Source organism: Zosterops lateralis, assembly GCF_965231275.1.
Source record: "Zosterops lateralis genome assembly, chromosome: 21".
In the NCBI taxonomy this organism is placed as follows: domain Eukaryota; kingdom Metazoa; phylum Chordata; class Aves; order Passeriformes; family Zosteropidae; genus Zosterops; species Zosterops lateralis.
Genome location: NC_139781.1, coordinates 10,052,661 through 10,067,701, shown reverse-complemented (window position 1 = coordinate 10,067,701; position 15,041 = coordinate 10,052,661). Strand labels below are relative to the sequence as shown.

At 50.1% G+C, this 15,041-nt stretch overlaps 1 long non-coding RNA gene across 1 annotated transcript; it reads right to left on the bottom strand.

Moving 5' to 3' along the window:
- Positions 1-13,345: 13,345 nt before the first annotated feature.
- Positions 13,346-13,885, bottom strand: LOC310917847. Its single transcript, XR_014591501.1, has 2 exons — positions 13,796-13,885; positions 13,346-13,506 (listed from the first exon to the last, which is right to left on the bottom strand). It is a non-coding gene; the product is annotated as an uncharacterized lncRNA (long non-coding RNA).
- Positions 13,886-15,041: the final 1,156 nt, after the last annotated feature.

The window sequence follows — 15,041 nt, the reverse complement described above, 5'->3', positions numbered from 1 at the left end:
ATTTTAAACATATGTATTCATTAACCTAACAGATCAGAACCACAGTTAATTAGAATTGAATGACCCTGGTTTTCTAAGGGGTAAATATTTAATCTTTATTAAAATATTATGGGCACATTTTCTCTTTCTGCGTGCTTTGGGGGAGGGGGGGGGTTGTTTGTGGGGGGGTTTGTTTGTGGTTTGTTTTTTTTTTTTTTCTGAATTTTGGATTTCTTGGCTAATAAACAAGGGGGTTCGGAGAGTTACAAAATAAAATGTCCGCACAGTTTTATCGCTGCCTCTGAAATACACCTCGGCAGTGACTCACTGCTGGCAATACTGTGCACGGGGAGAAGGAGACCTGTTTAGGGTTTGAAAGGAAAAGAAAGGCACCACGGTGTTCACAGCCTTCTCCGTTCAGGTTTTTTAATTCAGCAGAAAATACAGAGGAGTTTTGCTAACTGCGCTCTTGATTATATCCAGACGTCCAGCGGAGAGGGAGGTCATTTCTCAACTCCTTCCTTGCCCACAGCCAACTTTCCACGTGCTCAGGGGAAAAAAAGAGTAGGATAAAAAAAAACGGAATAAAGAAAACATGAAAAAAAAATTAATATAAAACAAATAAAAGTTGAAAAAAAAACCTCAAAAGAGTAAAAAAGAAATAAAATTTAAAATAAATTAAGAATATAATAAATTGTTTAAAATAAAAAATATCATGAAAGTAAAATCTAAAATATCCATAAATTGAAAAATGAAAAAATTAAGAGTAATTAGGATTTTAAATAGTAATAAAGAAAAATAAAAACTAAAAAGTAAATAACAGAACAAAAATATAAAAGAAATAAACCCAAATCATTTTAAAAATACAAAACAAAAAAAACCCCCACGAAAACATTAACCACAATACAATATTTAACATAAAAAATACAAAAATCAAAAAGTAAAAAGGAAAATAATAATTAAAATAAAATATGAAACTAAATAAACACAGCTTTCCCCTTTATGCCACTGACTACCACAGCTCTGGGAGCATCCTGGATTATGCAGGGATAGGGAAAACAAACCCAGTGCCTCCCAGAAAATAAGGTTTTCTAGACAAATCCCAGTTTTGCTTGGAAACAAATTCTGTTTTATCGGGAAGTTCACTTTGGATGAACATCCACATGTGCCAAGGCAGGAAAGAACCACCCCCTTGTGTCCAAGGAACAGCAACTAGGCCGGGATTTAAGTTTTAATGGAACTTATATAATAAAAAACGCACCAAATTGAACTTCACAAAGAGACGAATCACGGCAATTAAACACTTAACGAGTTTTCCTGGGAATTCCCAGAATTCTGCGGATACGGCGCTGAACAATTCCGGATTTACCAACATTAATTGGGTAAATTTCCTTGGAAATGTCCCCTAAGAAGTAGCAAAATTCCAACTTGGATGGAAAATAGGAAAAAAAAAAAGCTGCCTTACTAAAATCAGAGAGAGGCTAAACATCAAATAAAAGGAAGGAATAATATCTAACTCCCAGCTTGCCTGCAAAACAAGCCCGGAAATTTCTAACGCTGAAAACTTTTGGAACGGTCAGGAAGTCGGTGGAAGCCCATGGAATGAGGATTTCAAATCTGCTTCCTCTGCTCTGATTTTCAAGGGAAGAGGGAGTTAAACATGCCTGTTTACTCCTATTCGAAAAAGGATCTCTCATTTATGGGAGTAACAATCCAAAGGAACTCAAATTTTACTTGGATTTGACAGCTGAAACTCTCAGCAGAGTTGCGAAGTTTCAGCGGAACAAAAGAGCCACAATTTCTGGAAAAACAAAATGCAACTCAGCAAAAGACAGCAATTCCATTGACAAATGCATGGAGGAGGAGGAGGAGGAGGATGACACCAGGAACACAAACCAGCTGAAAGCAACGATTTATTGGAAAGGGCTGGAAATCAAATGGACAGTCTCTGGTCATGCTCAGGCATTTCTCCAGGAGTCAGAGAGAAAAGTGGGAACCCTGCACTGGGATAAGGCCTTCCTGTGGCTTCACTTCCTACTGGCTCTCTCCTTTTTTGCCAACTACCTGCAAGAGGAAAAACAGCAGGAATAAAGTTTCAAACAGGAGGTCCTTGGTTCAGGCAGACTGAAGTGCAGCTCCCAGGGAGCGAGTCCAGGCTGGGCCCAGGGGAGCTCCGGGAATCTGGGATTGCCCGTGGAATTAAAGGGCTGGAAAAGCAGGACCCACCTGCTGGGTTTAGTGCTGGGACACAGCAAGGCCTCGGCTCAGGGGCAGCAGTTAGAGCCGGGACCGCAGGAGAACGCCCCAAAGCCGGGTTAAACATCCTGCGTGACACGCAGCACGCTCCAGGAGAAACTCGGGTGGGAGAAGCCCCCGGATGCTCCACGTTCCTTGCCTTTAGCTGCTTTGCCTCCCTCAGAATGCTGACCTCGCCGTGCAGCTCCTACAAAATAGGAGAACCTATGGGAATCATTCACTGGTGGATCTCTAGTTATTAAGAAACAAAATGTGTCCAAGCTCTACTGCAAAGCAGCAGCTCCGAGGAGACACAGGGATTTATTCCAGAGGGGACACAAGTACTTCACAGCTTTTAATACATAAATGAATAGAAGCAGAAATTTTGCGTTTATTTTAGGTCTGATGATGTCCACAGTTGCACAAGCATGGAGGGGCCGTAATCACATTCCTATGTTATTTAGGATATTTTGAATGGCAATATATAACAAACCAATATGTCTCATAATCTGCTATTCAAAGGAAACTAATCATAAGCCGATAACGTGCAGTTTGGGGTCTATCTGTAATTTACCACACTTTTGGTTAAATTACAGCTCCTGACTGTAAAACCCCTGAGAAATCACAATTTTAATCAATTACACCTCAAAATAAAAGAATTGTGATACATAATGGCATTAAAAATTATATTCTTGCATATATAACGCAGACCTTTATCAAATACCAAAAGGTATAGAAAATCTATTTGGTAATTGCTTTGATGTCTCCTGTGAATACAGCAAATTACAAGACCCTCCTGTCGCTAAAATAAGATTTGAATGTATCCACTTTCTGGAGTGTATATTGGACAAGAACAAATATTTGCAAAGGTCCGGTTTCACTTCGAACTTCTTCCAAGCAGTTGTCTCCTGTCTGATGCAGATATTTTAGTATTTTGTTGATGGATTATGATATGGATTAAGACAACAGCACACTTCTTGGTCTTTTCAGCTACGTACTGAAAAATTACCTACACAAGAAATGAAAAGCCTTACCCGAATGAATTTACCTCTCGGACAGAAGTTACAGCAATCATCTGCCTGCCTTTGACGACAGTAGCTTCTCTCTGAGAACTTCTGCCCAGTGTTGAAATGTTTCTGGTAGATCTTCAAGCATTCCCCATCTGAGGCTTTTCTCCTCCACAGAAATCCTGCAGAAAGGAAAGCTAAACCAGAAAAGTTGTTTGTAAGAGATTCAAACAAGTCACACCTAGATATATAACAGCAGGAGAAGGAAGCAAAAGTTTTGGGTGGGTGGTCTGACAAATATTGAAAAGAAACAAATTGTTTTTCTAACACAGTAGGCCCATGAAAGCAGAACTGGCTGAAGGACCCAGGGGTTTCTTACCAAGGCACAGCAAGGTGGTACTACCTGCCTAGAGAAAATTCATAATAATCCCCTAAAAATTACAGAAAAACAACATTTTCTTTAAAATAAAAATACAACCACACCATTAAATTATCACATTGGCAATATTCACAGGTTTTCAAGTATTACACTCGAGTTGACTTAATACATTTTTCGGAGCATGCACAAATAAATATTCAGAATTCCCAAGTACCTTTCCCTGCCTTGGCAGATTCTCCTCAGAAGCAGCCAGGACTTGGAGATACTGTAATTGCTAAGACACTTAAAAAAAAAAAAATTTGAATTCCAGCCTTTGAGATCACTTTATCTGGCAGGAGGGCAGTAGGATTCCTATTTGCTCAAACAGGATTCAGCCCTTCCTGCTGAGATGCCCCCAGAAAGCTGGCTCAGAATCACCAGTGAAGGTCAGAGCTGTTGGTGAAGCTGTTTTCCACTGTGTTATCTGATTGCTTCAACATCATTTCCCCGTATTCACCAATTTCCCTCTTGTGCATGAAATCAATGCATCAATTTACTTCCTGACTCCCAAAGCTCATTCTGCTTTTCATTTAAAGAAAAAGAGAGTGAAAATCAATCCAAAATGGTTCCGCAGCTGCTGAATTATTCTCTGCCTCGTGTCTTTACCGATGCTGAGGGGCACCATCATGCAGCTGCTTCTAGGAACTGGACTTCACCTCACCGAGTGGGTGGCGAGGGAGGCTCCGTCCGTCCCTGGATACGAACGCTGCGGGAAAAGGAAAGACCTCAGCGGCCCGGCCCCGGCCGAGCCCGGCAGCCCCCCCGGCCCTTCCTGCCCCGCTCCCCCTCAGAGGAGAGGGGCTGCGCGCCCCGGCCCACGGTCCCCTCCCTACCTGCAGCCGGGCTCGGCGGGCTCGGGCCGGGCTCGCCTCGGTTCGGCTCCACCCGGCGCGGTTCGGCCGCGCTCGGCCAAGCGGCGCTCGGCTCCGCTCGCTCCGCAGCCCCGGCCGCAGGCGAGGGCTCGGTGTGTGCGGCGGGAGCGGCGGGCGCGGAGCGGAGCGGGGCCGGCGGGCGCCGGAGCCGTCCGGAGGCCTCTCGGGCGGGCGCGACCCCGGGAGGGCGGCGGCATCTCGCCTCCGGCGGGCCGCACGACGGGCCGGTGTCCGCGGCGCCGCCCGGCCGGGCTCCAGCGGGCCCGGGCTCTCCGCCTCAGCCGGGGGCACCGGGGACGGGCGGCGGCCGGCCGTGAGGAGCGAGGCGCTTTTGTCCCTCCCACACATCTCCAGCCTTCAGCTTGGGAGCTCTGGGCCCCTCCCTCATACACCGATTCTCCAATTGGTGGAGAGCCGCCGCAGTGACTGCTGCGCTGGCCTGAAGCTTGAGATCCCGCAGTCGCTGCTGCTGCTGCTGCTGCTTCAGCCTTGCCGCGTGCACCGTGCAGCCCCATCTCCTCCTCCTCCTCCTCTTTCTCCCGATCCTCCTCCCTGGGATGTGGGCAGACCCAGAGGGTAAGTGGGAGCCCTGGCTCACCTCAACCGTTCTCATCCCCCGCCCTGTCACAGGACCCCACAAGTTCACTCAGGGGAGGCACGGCCAGGCCACTGGGCCGTATGGGGGAGCAGATAATTCCCAGCATCAGAGGGTGACCTCCCACCATGCACCAGCCAAGCATGCTTTGTCCCTGCCCACCCTCTCTCTTCCTGCCTCCAGCTCAGGATTTCTGTCCCACCAGCTCCAACACAGAGCCTTGGGCACACGGGTAGAAGAAACAAGAGTGGTGCCAAAAGAGGCCTTGAGGCTTGAGTTTGCCTGCAAGATGTCCTCCCCCTGCAGGGAGCCCATGGGTGCCAGGCAAATCTGAGATCCACAGGGTGCTGAGGGCCCCTTAGAGCAGCCCCTAATTTATTAGGGAGCTGCATCTGCTAAACGGTGTTTCAGGCACTGCTGTCACACAGAGATTTTTACCACAAGCCCGTGAGACTTTATGCTTCCAGGGCAGGCAGCATCAGCCACAGAAAGGCAGGATTGATCTCTGGGCTGGGCTGGTGTTCTGGCCCTATCAGGGAGCCCCAAGCCTGGACAAAAATGCTCTTTCCTATCAAGCATCCTCTATCCTGCGTACCATGTCCAGGTCTTTGGCAGACACAGGTCCTGGCACAGGTGCTTCTCCTGGGGGGAACCATCACCCCAAATAAGCAGCAAGGGTGCTGTTCTCGCAGTCAGACAGCAGCTCTAGCTGGGAGGGAGGGGATAAAATGGCTAAAATCTGCAGCAGACAACCATTGTTGAAAGTAAAACAGAGAATCAAAAAGAGCGTGAAGTCAAACAAGAAAGCAACTCTGAGGAGGGTGAAGAGCATAGAATCATAGAAGCACAGAATGATTTTGGGGTGAAAAGGACCTTTAAAGGCCATTCAGTCCAAGCCCTCTGCCATGGGCAGGGACACCTTCCCTGCTGAGAGCTCCAAAAAACCTGGCCTTGAACGTTTCCAGGGATGGGGCTCCACCATACGTTTGGGTAACATATGGCAGTGTTTATCTATCCCTCACACAGAAAATTAATTTCTTACTATCTGATCTGAATCCCATGTTCCCCTGCCAGCACCTCCATTTGCCATTTCCCCTTTAGCACCTCCAGTCATCTCCTTCCTGCACCCTTTCCTGTCTCCATCCTCCCTCCTAGCAGAGTTGCAGGTTATCCAGTAGCTCCTGAGTGGCCTCTTTGCCAACATCGGGTCTGCTGAGGTGTCATGCGTGGCACTCGTAGGGGACATATGCATCTTACCAGTGCATCCTGCCCACTGGAGCATCTGCTTCCACTGGCCCCGGGCCAGCCAGGCTGCAGCTGAAGGTGATGGGGAAAAGATCACGTCCCAGTACAAAATCGGTTTGTGCAATATCATCCAATTTGTGCACGCCACAGTTCAGCAGACAGAAGAGCAGTGTGAGTAGAGGAAGGAGCCCTGCCAGAGCCCTCCTCCTCAGCAGGATGGCATCTGATGTCTCATCGGGTGCAAGAGCTCCTGAAACCCTGCAGCTGCTGGGGCATATGACTAGCAGGGTTGGGCAGGGCAGCAGACCAAAAATGCCCCTCAGAGCTCCTGCCATGTGGCACAAGGAACCCCTCTGCGTGTCAGAAAGCTGCCACCAAATTTCCTGGAACTGCAGGATTGACACAGCCAGAATCACGAAAGAGAAAACTGGGGGCAAATCTTTTGGAGGACAGAATTCTTTTTAAAGAAGCACCGCACACCAGTATCTACTCTATTCTTAAGAGGCTTCTGTAGGCTTGCAGGGTGTCTGGGGTCTCCTGAAGCATGGCGTGACCCCCTGCTGGCCATTGCACCCTGCTTTCCACTCCATCCCTGTATGTGCCATCAGCCAGACCCCAGTTCATGCCATCCATGTCCCACACACTCAGGGGACCTCTCCACTGGCTTTTCCCTTGACAGAGCCATTGCTGGTGCAGTTCTGTGCAGGTTCTGTGCTGCAGCCCAATACGACAAGGCAGGGCTTCCTGAATGTCAGTTGGGGTGGCAGAGACCTCGCTGATTTTGAGGTAGATAGACAGCACTGGGGGTCATGGCAGCCATCACAGGTGGCAGAGCTGATCAGCAAGAGCCTCAAGAAGCAGAGGTCAGAGTGCTCATGGAGCACTTTGTCTCCATGTGGATATGCAGAGCAACTTCCTCAGGCTGAAGAGGTATGGGATGGCAATTTTGGAGAGACAAGGTGAGCCCACCGTGACCCTGCAAGAGCTACCCCCACGCTGGGGCCCAGCCCTGCCCACAGAACTTGCCCCACGCTATTGCTCTCATTCCCCAGAGCTGCCTGTGGCCACGGTCTTTGCGCACAGCCCCAGGCTAGAGCGGCTTCCACCCCAATCCCATCAGCGTGGCCTGGCTGCGGGACGGCCAAGAGGTGCCTCCGGGCCCGGCGTTTAACAGCAGCCCCATCCTGCCCAAGGCTGACCTCACCCACCAGCTCTGCAGTGTCCTGGCCGTGGCCCCCCGTGCTGGGCACAGCTGTGTCAGCCGTGTGAGCCACCAGAGCCTGGGCGCCCGCAGCCTTCTCATCCCGTGGGGTAGGTTCCATTCAGACATGGGGTGCAGGCTGCAGATGACAGCCACTGGCCCTGTGAGGGGCAGCACCTGATGGGCGCTGTCACTCTCACACAGTCGCCCTCTTCCCTCCCTGTCCCAGCAAAGCACAGCACATCCCCTACCATCAGCATCACCATTGCGGTGCTGCTTCTTGTGGCCACAGCCTCTGCTTGGGTATTTTGGTGGCAGAAGCACAGGTGAGCTCTCCCTCCCATCACCTGCGGTAAGATTTATGGGCATGTAGGTCAGTGCAGGGGTTGCAGCAGCAGCAGCAGCTCTGTAGGGGTTAAGCCCCTGAGTGCCATCAGAGCTCACACATAGCCTTTGCAGGAAGGGTAATGAGGGTGCATGAGAGAGCCAAGAATTTATCATGTGAGGCCTGTTTGCCCACAGAGCAACAACTCTTCTACTCTCTCGTGGAGTCCCCGGAACCCCCATCCCCTCTCTAGATCACTGACCCCTGCCCTGCTCTTTGGACCACCCCCGTGCCCTTAGACCATTGGTTCCTGATCCCTATTTAGGCCCGTGCACAGCACATGGCCAGGTCTTTCTGTCCCCCTGAACCCTCTGGTGTGCTGGAACAAACCTTGCTGGAATTTATCATAACAACAGTCCCTTCTTGCCTCTCTTTGCTGAGCCTAGCCACGGCATGTGTGATGTGAGTCTGACTGCTTAGCTCGAATCCTCCGCGAGTGGCTTTTCCACAGGAGATGTTTATGGGGCTCTAGGTAGCAGCTCCACCATGCAAAAAGCACACTGCTAGAGATCTTTGTCTCGGCTCCAGCTCTGCAACAATTCAGCTGATTTGAATATCATCACTAAGTCCACTCCAGAGTCAATATCCCAGCCGCACCGTCCTTTTCAGCTGCAGCCCTAGAGTCCCCATCCCTGCCCCACAGTCACTATGCCAGCCCTTTCATCATTTCACCATGCACCTCTCAGTTCCTTTCTCAGCTCTGCGGTTTCTTTCCATTACCACTCACAATTGCAGCCCCACAGTGATTTCAGCAGCAGCCCTACAGTGGCTATCACAGGCCCAGACAATATCTGTGCAAGCCTGGGATTTCTGGTGCAATCTTCCATTCCCCTTTTCAGGTCTAGTGATCCTGTTCCATTTTCAGTCACAATAGGCAGTGCAAACATCAATATCACAGGCCTACAGAGATTTCAGCACACAAATCCTACAGTCTTTACACCCGTCCTATAGTTCCTATGCCATTAACAATGTCTATCCCACCCTCTGGTGATTTCAAGTGGAGTTCTAGAAAGCCCTTCCCAGCCCCAGTGGTTATAGCTCTTAACCCACAAGCTTTATTTCACGGTCAGCTGGGTTCTTCTTCATCCAGCCCTACGTGTGTGTTTCTCCACCTCCACAGCCTGAATCTTGTCCTGCTTTAAATAGGCAGGATCTTCATCTTGGCACCAGCCCGGTAACAATTCAGCTCTGAGCCCTACAGTGTCTATGCTCACCCTGCAGTCAATATCCCAGCCCCACTGTGATTTCAGCCCCAGCCCTTTAGTGCCACACCCAGAGCCAGGCAATATCCCAGCAGCGCCAGCTTCTAAGGAGCCATCTTAGAGCAATCCCTTTTCATCTGTACACCCCTCTCCTCCCAATTTCAGCCTCAAGACCCAGCCCCAACATCAATATCACAGGCCTACAATGATTTCAGCACAGCAATGATACAGGCTCTATGTCAGCCCTGGAGTTTCTATGGCCTTGGCAGTCTCTATGCCACCGCTGCAGCGATTTCAGCTGGAGCCCTGCAGAGTCCCCTTCCCAGCCCCAGTGATTTCAGCTCTCGACCCGCAAGCTTTATTTCAAGTCCAGCACAGTTCTTCCAGCTCTGCGTGCGTTTTTCTGCCTGTCTCTGCCAGGTGTAGCTGCTGCAGGTTGAGACAACAGGGTCCTTTTTTTGTCTCTAGTTGTGCGGTTTCAGCTTTAGCTCTAGAAATGGTATTCCACCTCCATCCCATTAATCTTTATTCCATTACCAACCCCTGGGCACATGTCCCATTTCACAGTCGCTTCCCAGGTCTACATTCACTATCCCCTTTGAACAGTGACTGCAATTGCAGCACTGCAGTGCCCAGTGATTTCAGCTTCAGTCCCACAAGCTTTATTTCACTGCCAGCTCTTCTATTCCACTTCTGTCTCCACATCTTCCCAGCAGTGGCACAAAATGCTGCTTCTGGTTCTCAGAGTATGATTTTTTTATTTTTGCTCTAGCTCTGTGTTGTTTCAGCTCAGCTCCTGTTCCCATATTCAAGCCTCAACCTGCTAATCCTTACTGCAGCAACAGCTCTCCAGTCCCTACCCCAGCCCTTACAGTGATTTCAGCTCCAGCCCGCAGTTCCCGTCCCGGCTCCATATTCCCCAGAGCAGCCCCCCAGGGGTTTTACCCCAAAGCCTACCATCTTTGTGTCTCCTCCAGCTCTGCTGTCTCAGCTCCAGCTCCTCAGCTTCCCACTGCCTGCAGCTAAAACTGCTACTGCTTCTCACTGCAGCCCGGGGCTGTTGATAAAGCCACAAGTCAGTCATTGTCATCACTTCAATGTCTTTAGGAGTTGTATCACCCACTCTCCTGGGTTCTCAACCTTGGGGACACTTGAAGCCCGAAGGCCAACATGTATCTCCCCCCTTCCCCTGGGTCTCAGGCCAGCACTTGTCCGAAAGCCCTCCAGCTCCCCCAGGCAGCACCAGGGGCTGGAAAGAGCCACTGGGCCCCTGCTCCCTCATCCCAAAAGGTGTCCACGGGTTGGTTCTCGGGGCCTGGAGCCCTCCGAGCCCCCATAGCCTCAGCCTCTGCTGGGTACCACGGGGCAAGGGCTGGTAACCCCCCCCCGGCATCTCTTGCAGGCCCTGAGCTGCAGCTCCATCCCCTTCTCCCGTGGGGAGAACCCTCCAGCCCCAGCATTTCCACTGTTCCACACTGTTTTGGGCCTGCCTCTAGTGCCAAGGGCTTTATTCCATATCCTGGGGCTTTCTGTCTCTACTGGGCTCACAACTGCTGTTTCAGCCCTAGCCCTACAACCTTTACTGAATTAACATCAGATATTTAGGGAAAAAAAAAAAAAAAAAAAAAAAAAAAAAAAAAAAAAAAAAAAAAAAAAAAAAAAAACCACGAGCCAAAAATAGTGCATTGAAACAAGCAAAATAATGAAAAGATGCAATAAATATGAAAAACATAGTTACTTCTAATAAAAGCAAAATAAAATAAGAAAAAGTGCAAAAACTGCTGCTTTATTTCTGATCCTGTAAACACTGCTTTTAAATCCAGAAACTACAGAAGCGCTTCTCGCCGGGCCCTGGTAGCCGCAGCCGGTCCTCCTGCGCCGCACCAGGCCCCGCACCAGGCCTCCGGCCTCCCTTGGTACGGCTGGCGCCACTGCCCCAGGACACCGCCGGCCCCCAGACACTGGCGCAGGCGGACGCGGGAGTCGCGTCCGTGCTCACCCTCGCTCCCCGGGCCGGCAGCTGCGGACATCCCGTCCCGGCGCAGCGGCGCTCCTGCCGATCGACCGCACAGCTCCAAACGCCGCTCCCCGTCCCGCCGCCGGACTGACGCCCCCGGCCCCTCAGGCTGCTATTTATGCCCCAGGGCCGGCCAGCTCAGCCAATCACAAGCGGATGCAGCGCCGGCCCCGCCAATCCCTGTTGAGGAAGCGCCGGCCAGGTGAGCCCAACCAATCACAAGCGGAGGCAGCGCCGGCCCCGCCAATCCCAGCTCGGCTCCGCGAGCGCCCCCCCCCGCTGTCCCCTCACGTCCCCGCTCCCGCCAGGGCCGCCGGATCGGGGCCGGGGGGTTCGGGGCCCGGGCTGAGGGCGCGGCGGCGTTGCGGTCGCGATCGGGACCGGGAGCGCTGCGGGCGGCACGAGCCGCTCCTGCTCCGCCCGCAGCCGGCGCTGAGGCGGCGTCCTGCCGGGGCTCCGGGCACGAGAGGACGGCGGCGGCGATTTCCTGGTGCCGGCAGGGCTGTTGGGTGAGAGGATCTCAGTGTGAGAGAAGTGACCACCTGAAACACACAAACAATAAGGGATGCTCAGAGTTGCACCAGAAACACTACTGCCCTGACGACACAAATATATGAATTGTAGAAAACACAAACAAATGTGCAGCAAAAAAAAAGCCAACTCTTATTACTGCTAGTCCATTTTCCAAATATAATAAAAATAACCCCATCTCCATTCCCCTCAAAAAACTTCCAAAATATACACCCAAAACCCCCCCAACTTAAACACCTGCCTCTAACCAAATAAGCATAAACCCCACATCTTTTAAACTATATAAATTCATTAACCTAATGCATCAAAACCACAGAATTTTTAATCCTTAGTCAACACCATATACACCGATCCATCACTATATACAAAAACAAATCCTATTTTCTATTAATAAAATAACAAAAAAGTCTCAACTTTTAACTACAAAAAAACCATAAAAACACCTAATTAAAAATAAAATAATGTCATTATAAGTAAGCAAAAACTTCAAACAAACTTCCTCCAAAATAAGTATTTTAAATGCCAAAACCCCTCAAATATTTAAAATAACTACTTCAGAAATGCCTTCTGTACATTCCAGACTGATTTTGGGAGCAAAGCAAGGAAAGAAAAAGCACACAGCCCGTTTTAAGAAAACAGTGTTTACTCCTGTGCATTCCCTGTCCAGTGTGTTCAGCCCAAGCACAGACAGACTGCAGCACACAGATCTCCTTTGCTCTTTGTTAGTTTTAGCCAGCTAAAGCAAAGACTTCTTTTTCCCTTTTTCTTCAGACTGTTTAAACCTGCTGCAGACTGGAAAACCCAGAGAAGCACAACAATAAACAAATCAATCCACAAAAATAAAAACAGCAGAAATATACTCAAATTAACAGCACCAAAACCAATTATTCCTGACTCAATAAACCCATAATTCCTCAAAACCATCAAAACAAACAGATCCCCTATAAATACACACAAAACCAAAATATCCATTTGACTACAAACAATATCTCCTAAATTATCCAAAACTATAAAACATACACTCTAATCAAGCAGGCTAAATAAACAAACCCCTACAACACCACAAACAATAATGTCATCATAAATATTAAGAAACACTAAAAAATGAACTACATCACACTGTCTCAAACCCACTAAAACAAACACTAGATGCTCACCACGATAAAAGCCACCAGTAAATAAATAAAAACCTCCCCTATACCTCACACCACAGCCAATTACACCACTGTAAACCTTAGAAAACAAACCCTGGAAAAACACAATATCCCCCAAAAACAATTCAAAACCAAACTCAGTTCAAAAATACTCTGACCATGTGAACTATGAAACCAAACACGAAATAAATACACCACATGTCTCATCACACCGTCTACAAACAGAATAAAGCCACACAATAAATCATTAAAAACCACCACACAGAAAAAACCCAGCTCTACCCAACCTGAATCCCTCCACACAACACACAAAACCCCAATAACACATTTCAGAAGTCTCTCAAGAAGAGCTACTTAGATTAATTCCACCTCAAATACAAACAAACCCACCCATAAAGTTATCCTCACTCAAAAACCTGATTATGTATAATAAATAATACTCCAAAAAGTCACGCAAAATACTACATATCCCCTAAGTACATAATATTGAATAAAAGCCACATAGAAACATCATTATTTATTAAAATTCCAGCTGAAAAGAAAATTCCTCCACTTCAGACACTGACAACAACAGAAGAGGAGTTTCTCCAATCAATTTGAACTCCTTTTGTCTCCATAACTCCTTTTTCTTCTGGGAGCACCGGGGAGGGATTGGTGAGACGAAGCTGAAAAGAAAAAAAACATTCCCCCAATAAACCCAAAGTGGCTTATCTGTTTAGCATAGAAGTTTGTCCCTTGTCGTCCCCCGAGGAAATGCTCCAAACCCAAATGCTCCTGCAGTCTCTTCATGAACCACGGCCAGAACTCAGGATAAATTCCTCATTCTTCACAGCTCGATATCGAATTGAGCTGATGCTCCCCTTTTAAACCGCCCCCGGCTGGAACCGGCCCCTCGTTATCCATCCCAGATGCACCTGTGCCTGCTCTGTCCTCTCTACATTAATTCTAATTTACCGGTTTCTCCTCGCTGCCTTCCCCGGGAGCGCCCGGCACGGCTCCAGCGGCGACAGCGAGTGCTGCAGCTCCGGGCACAGCGCCAGCGTGTCCCGCCCGCCCGCCCGCCGGGGGATCGGCAGCGGCCCCGACACCGCCTTGAATGGCCCGCCGAGGAAGCGGCAGTGACGGCGGACACCGGCCGGGAGCGCCCCGGAACTGGCCCCGGCTCGTTCGGTTCGGCTGAGGGGGGGCGACGTTCGGGGAAACTCGGCTGGGTTCGGCTGTTCGGCGATTTCCGTCAGCCGTCGGCTATTCTCGGCTGTTCGGCAACACTCGGTCATTTTCGTCCCTCCCTGGCTGTGTTCGGTGACGCCGCGACTTACGTCACTTTCACCCCTCCCCACCGCCATCTTTAGAAGGTCAGGCGCAGCGAACCGCGCCGCCATCTTGGTTGTGGCACACTTAAGGACCCCATCAGTGTATACAACAGGCGCCTGACTAAAATGTCTACCCTGAACCCGCCCGCGGCGCGGCTGAACCCACAGCGCGTGTCCCTACACCTGCAAACGCCGCAGAAAATTGTCCTCGGGCGGCGCCGTGGTGGGGATTTTTATGCAGGCACTAAGATAGACACACCACAGGTCCTCTCTGTTTCCTGCTTTTTTGGCCGCCATCTTTAGAAGGTCAAGCGCCGCGAGTTGCGCCGCCATCTTGCTTGTGGCATCCCCCCCAAATGTCCCCCTCGGCTGCTCGCAAAGGCGCCTGACCAAATCGCCTGCCCGAACACTGCCCTGGCGCCGCTCAGCCCTCATCCCGTGCCCACGCACCTGCGTACGCCGCGGAAAAATCACTGTCGGGCGGCTCCGTGGTCCAGGTCGCGCGCAGGGAGCCGGCTGCCACGTGTCCGGGGGTCCTCGCATTTTTTCTCGCCTTTTTGGCCATGATCTTTTGGTCCTCGGGCGGCAAAAGTGCCCGTGAGCTCACAGCCCGGGGCTGCTACGGCGGAGAACTGCAGTACCGAAATTTATCCACGAGATGGCAGCATTGCCGCACAGTTCACAGCCCGGGGCTGCTACGGGCACGGGGGAGAGCTGCAGTACCAAAATTTATCCACACGATGGCAGCATTGCCTCACAGTTCAGAGCCCGGTGCCAGGGAGGGGGGGCTGCAGTACCGCTCTGTGTCCACACGGTGGCAGCGCTGCCGCAGGGAGAGGAGGCAGAAAAGAACGTGGCCAAAATTCCCCTTCCAAACATCCCCGAAA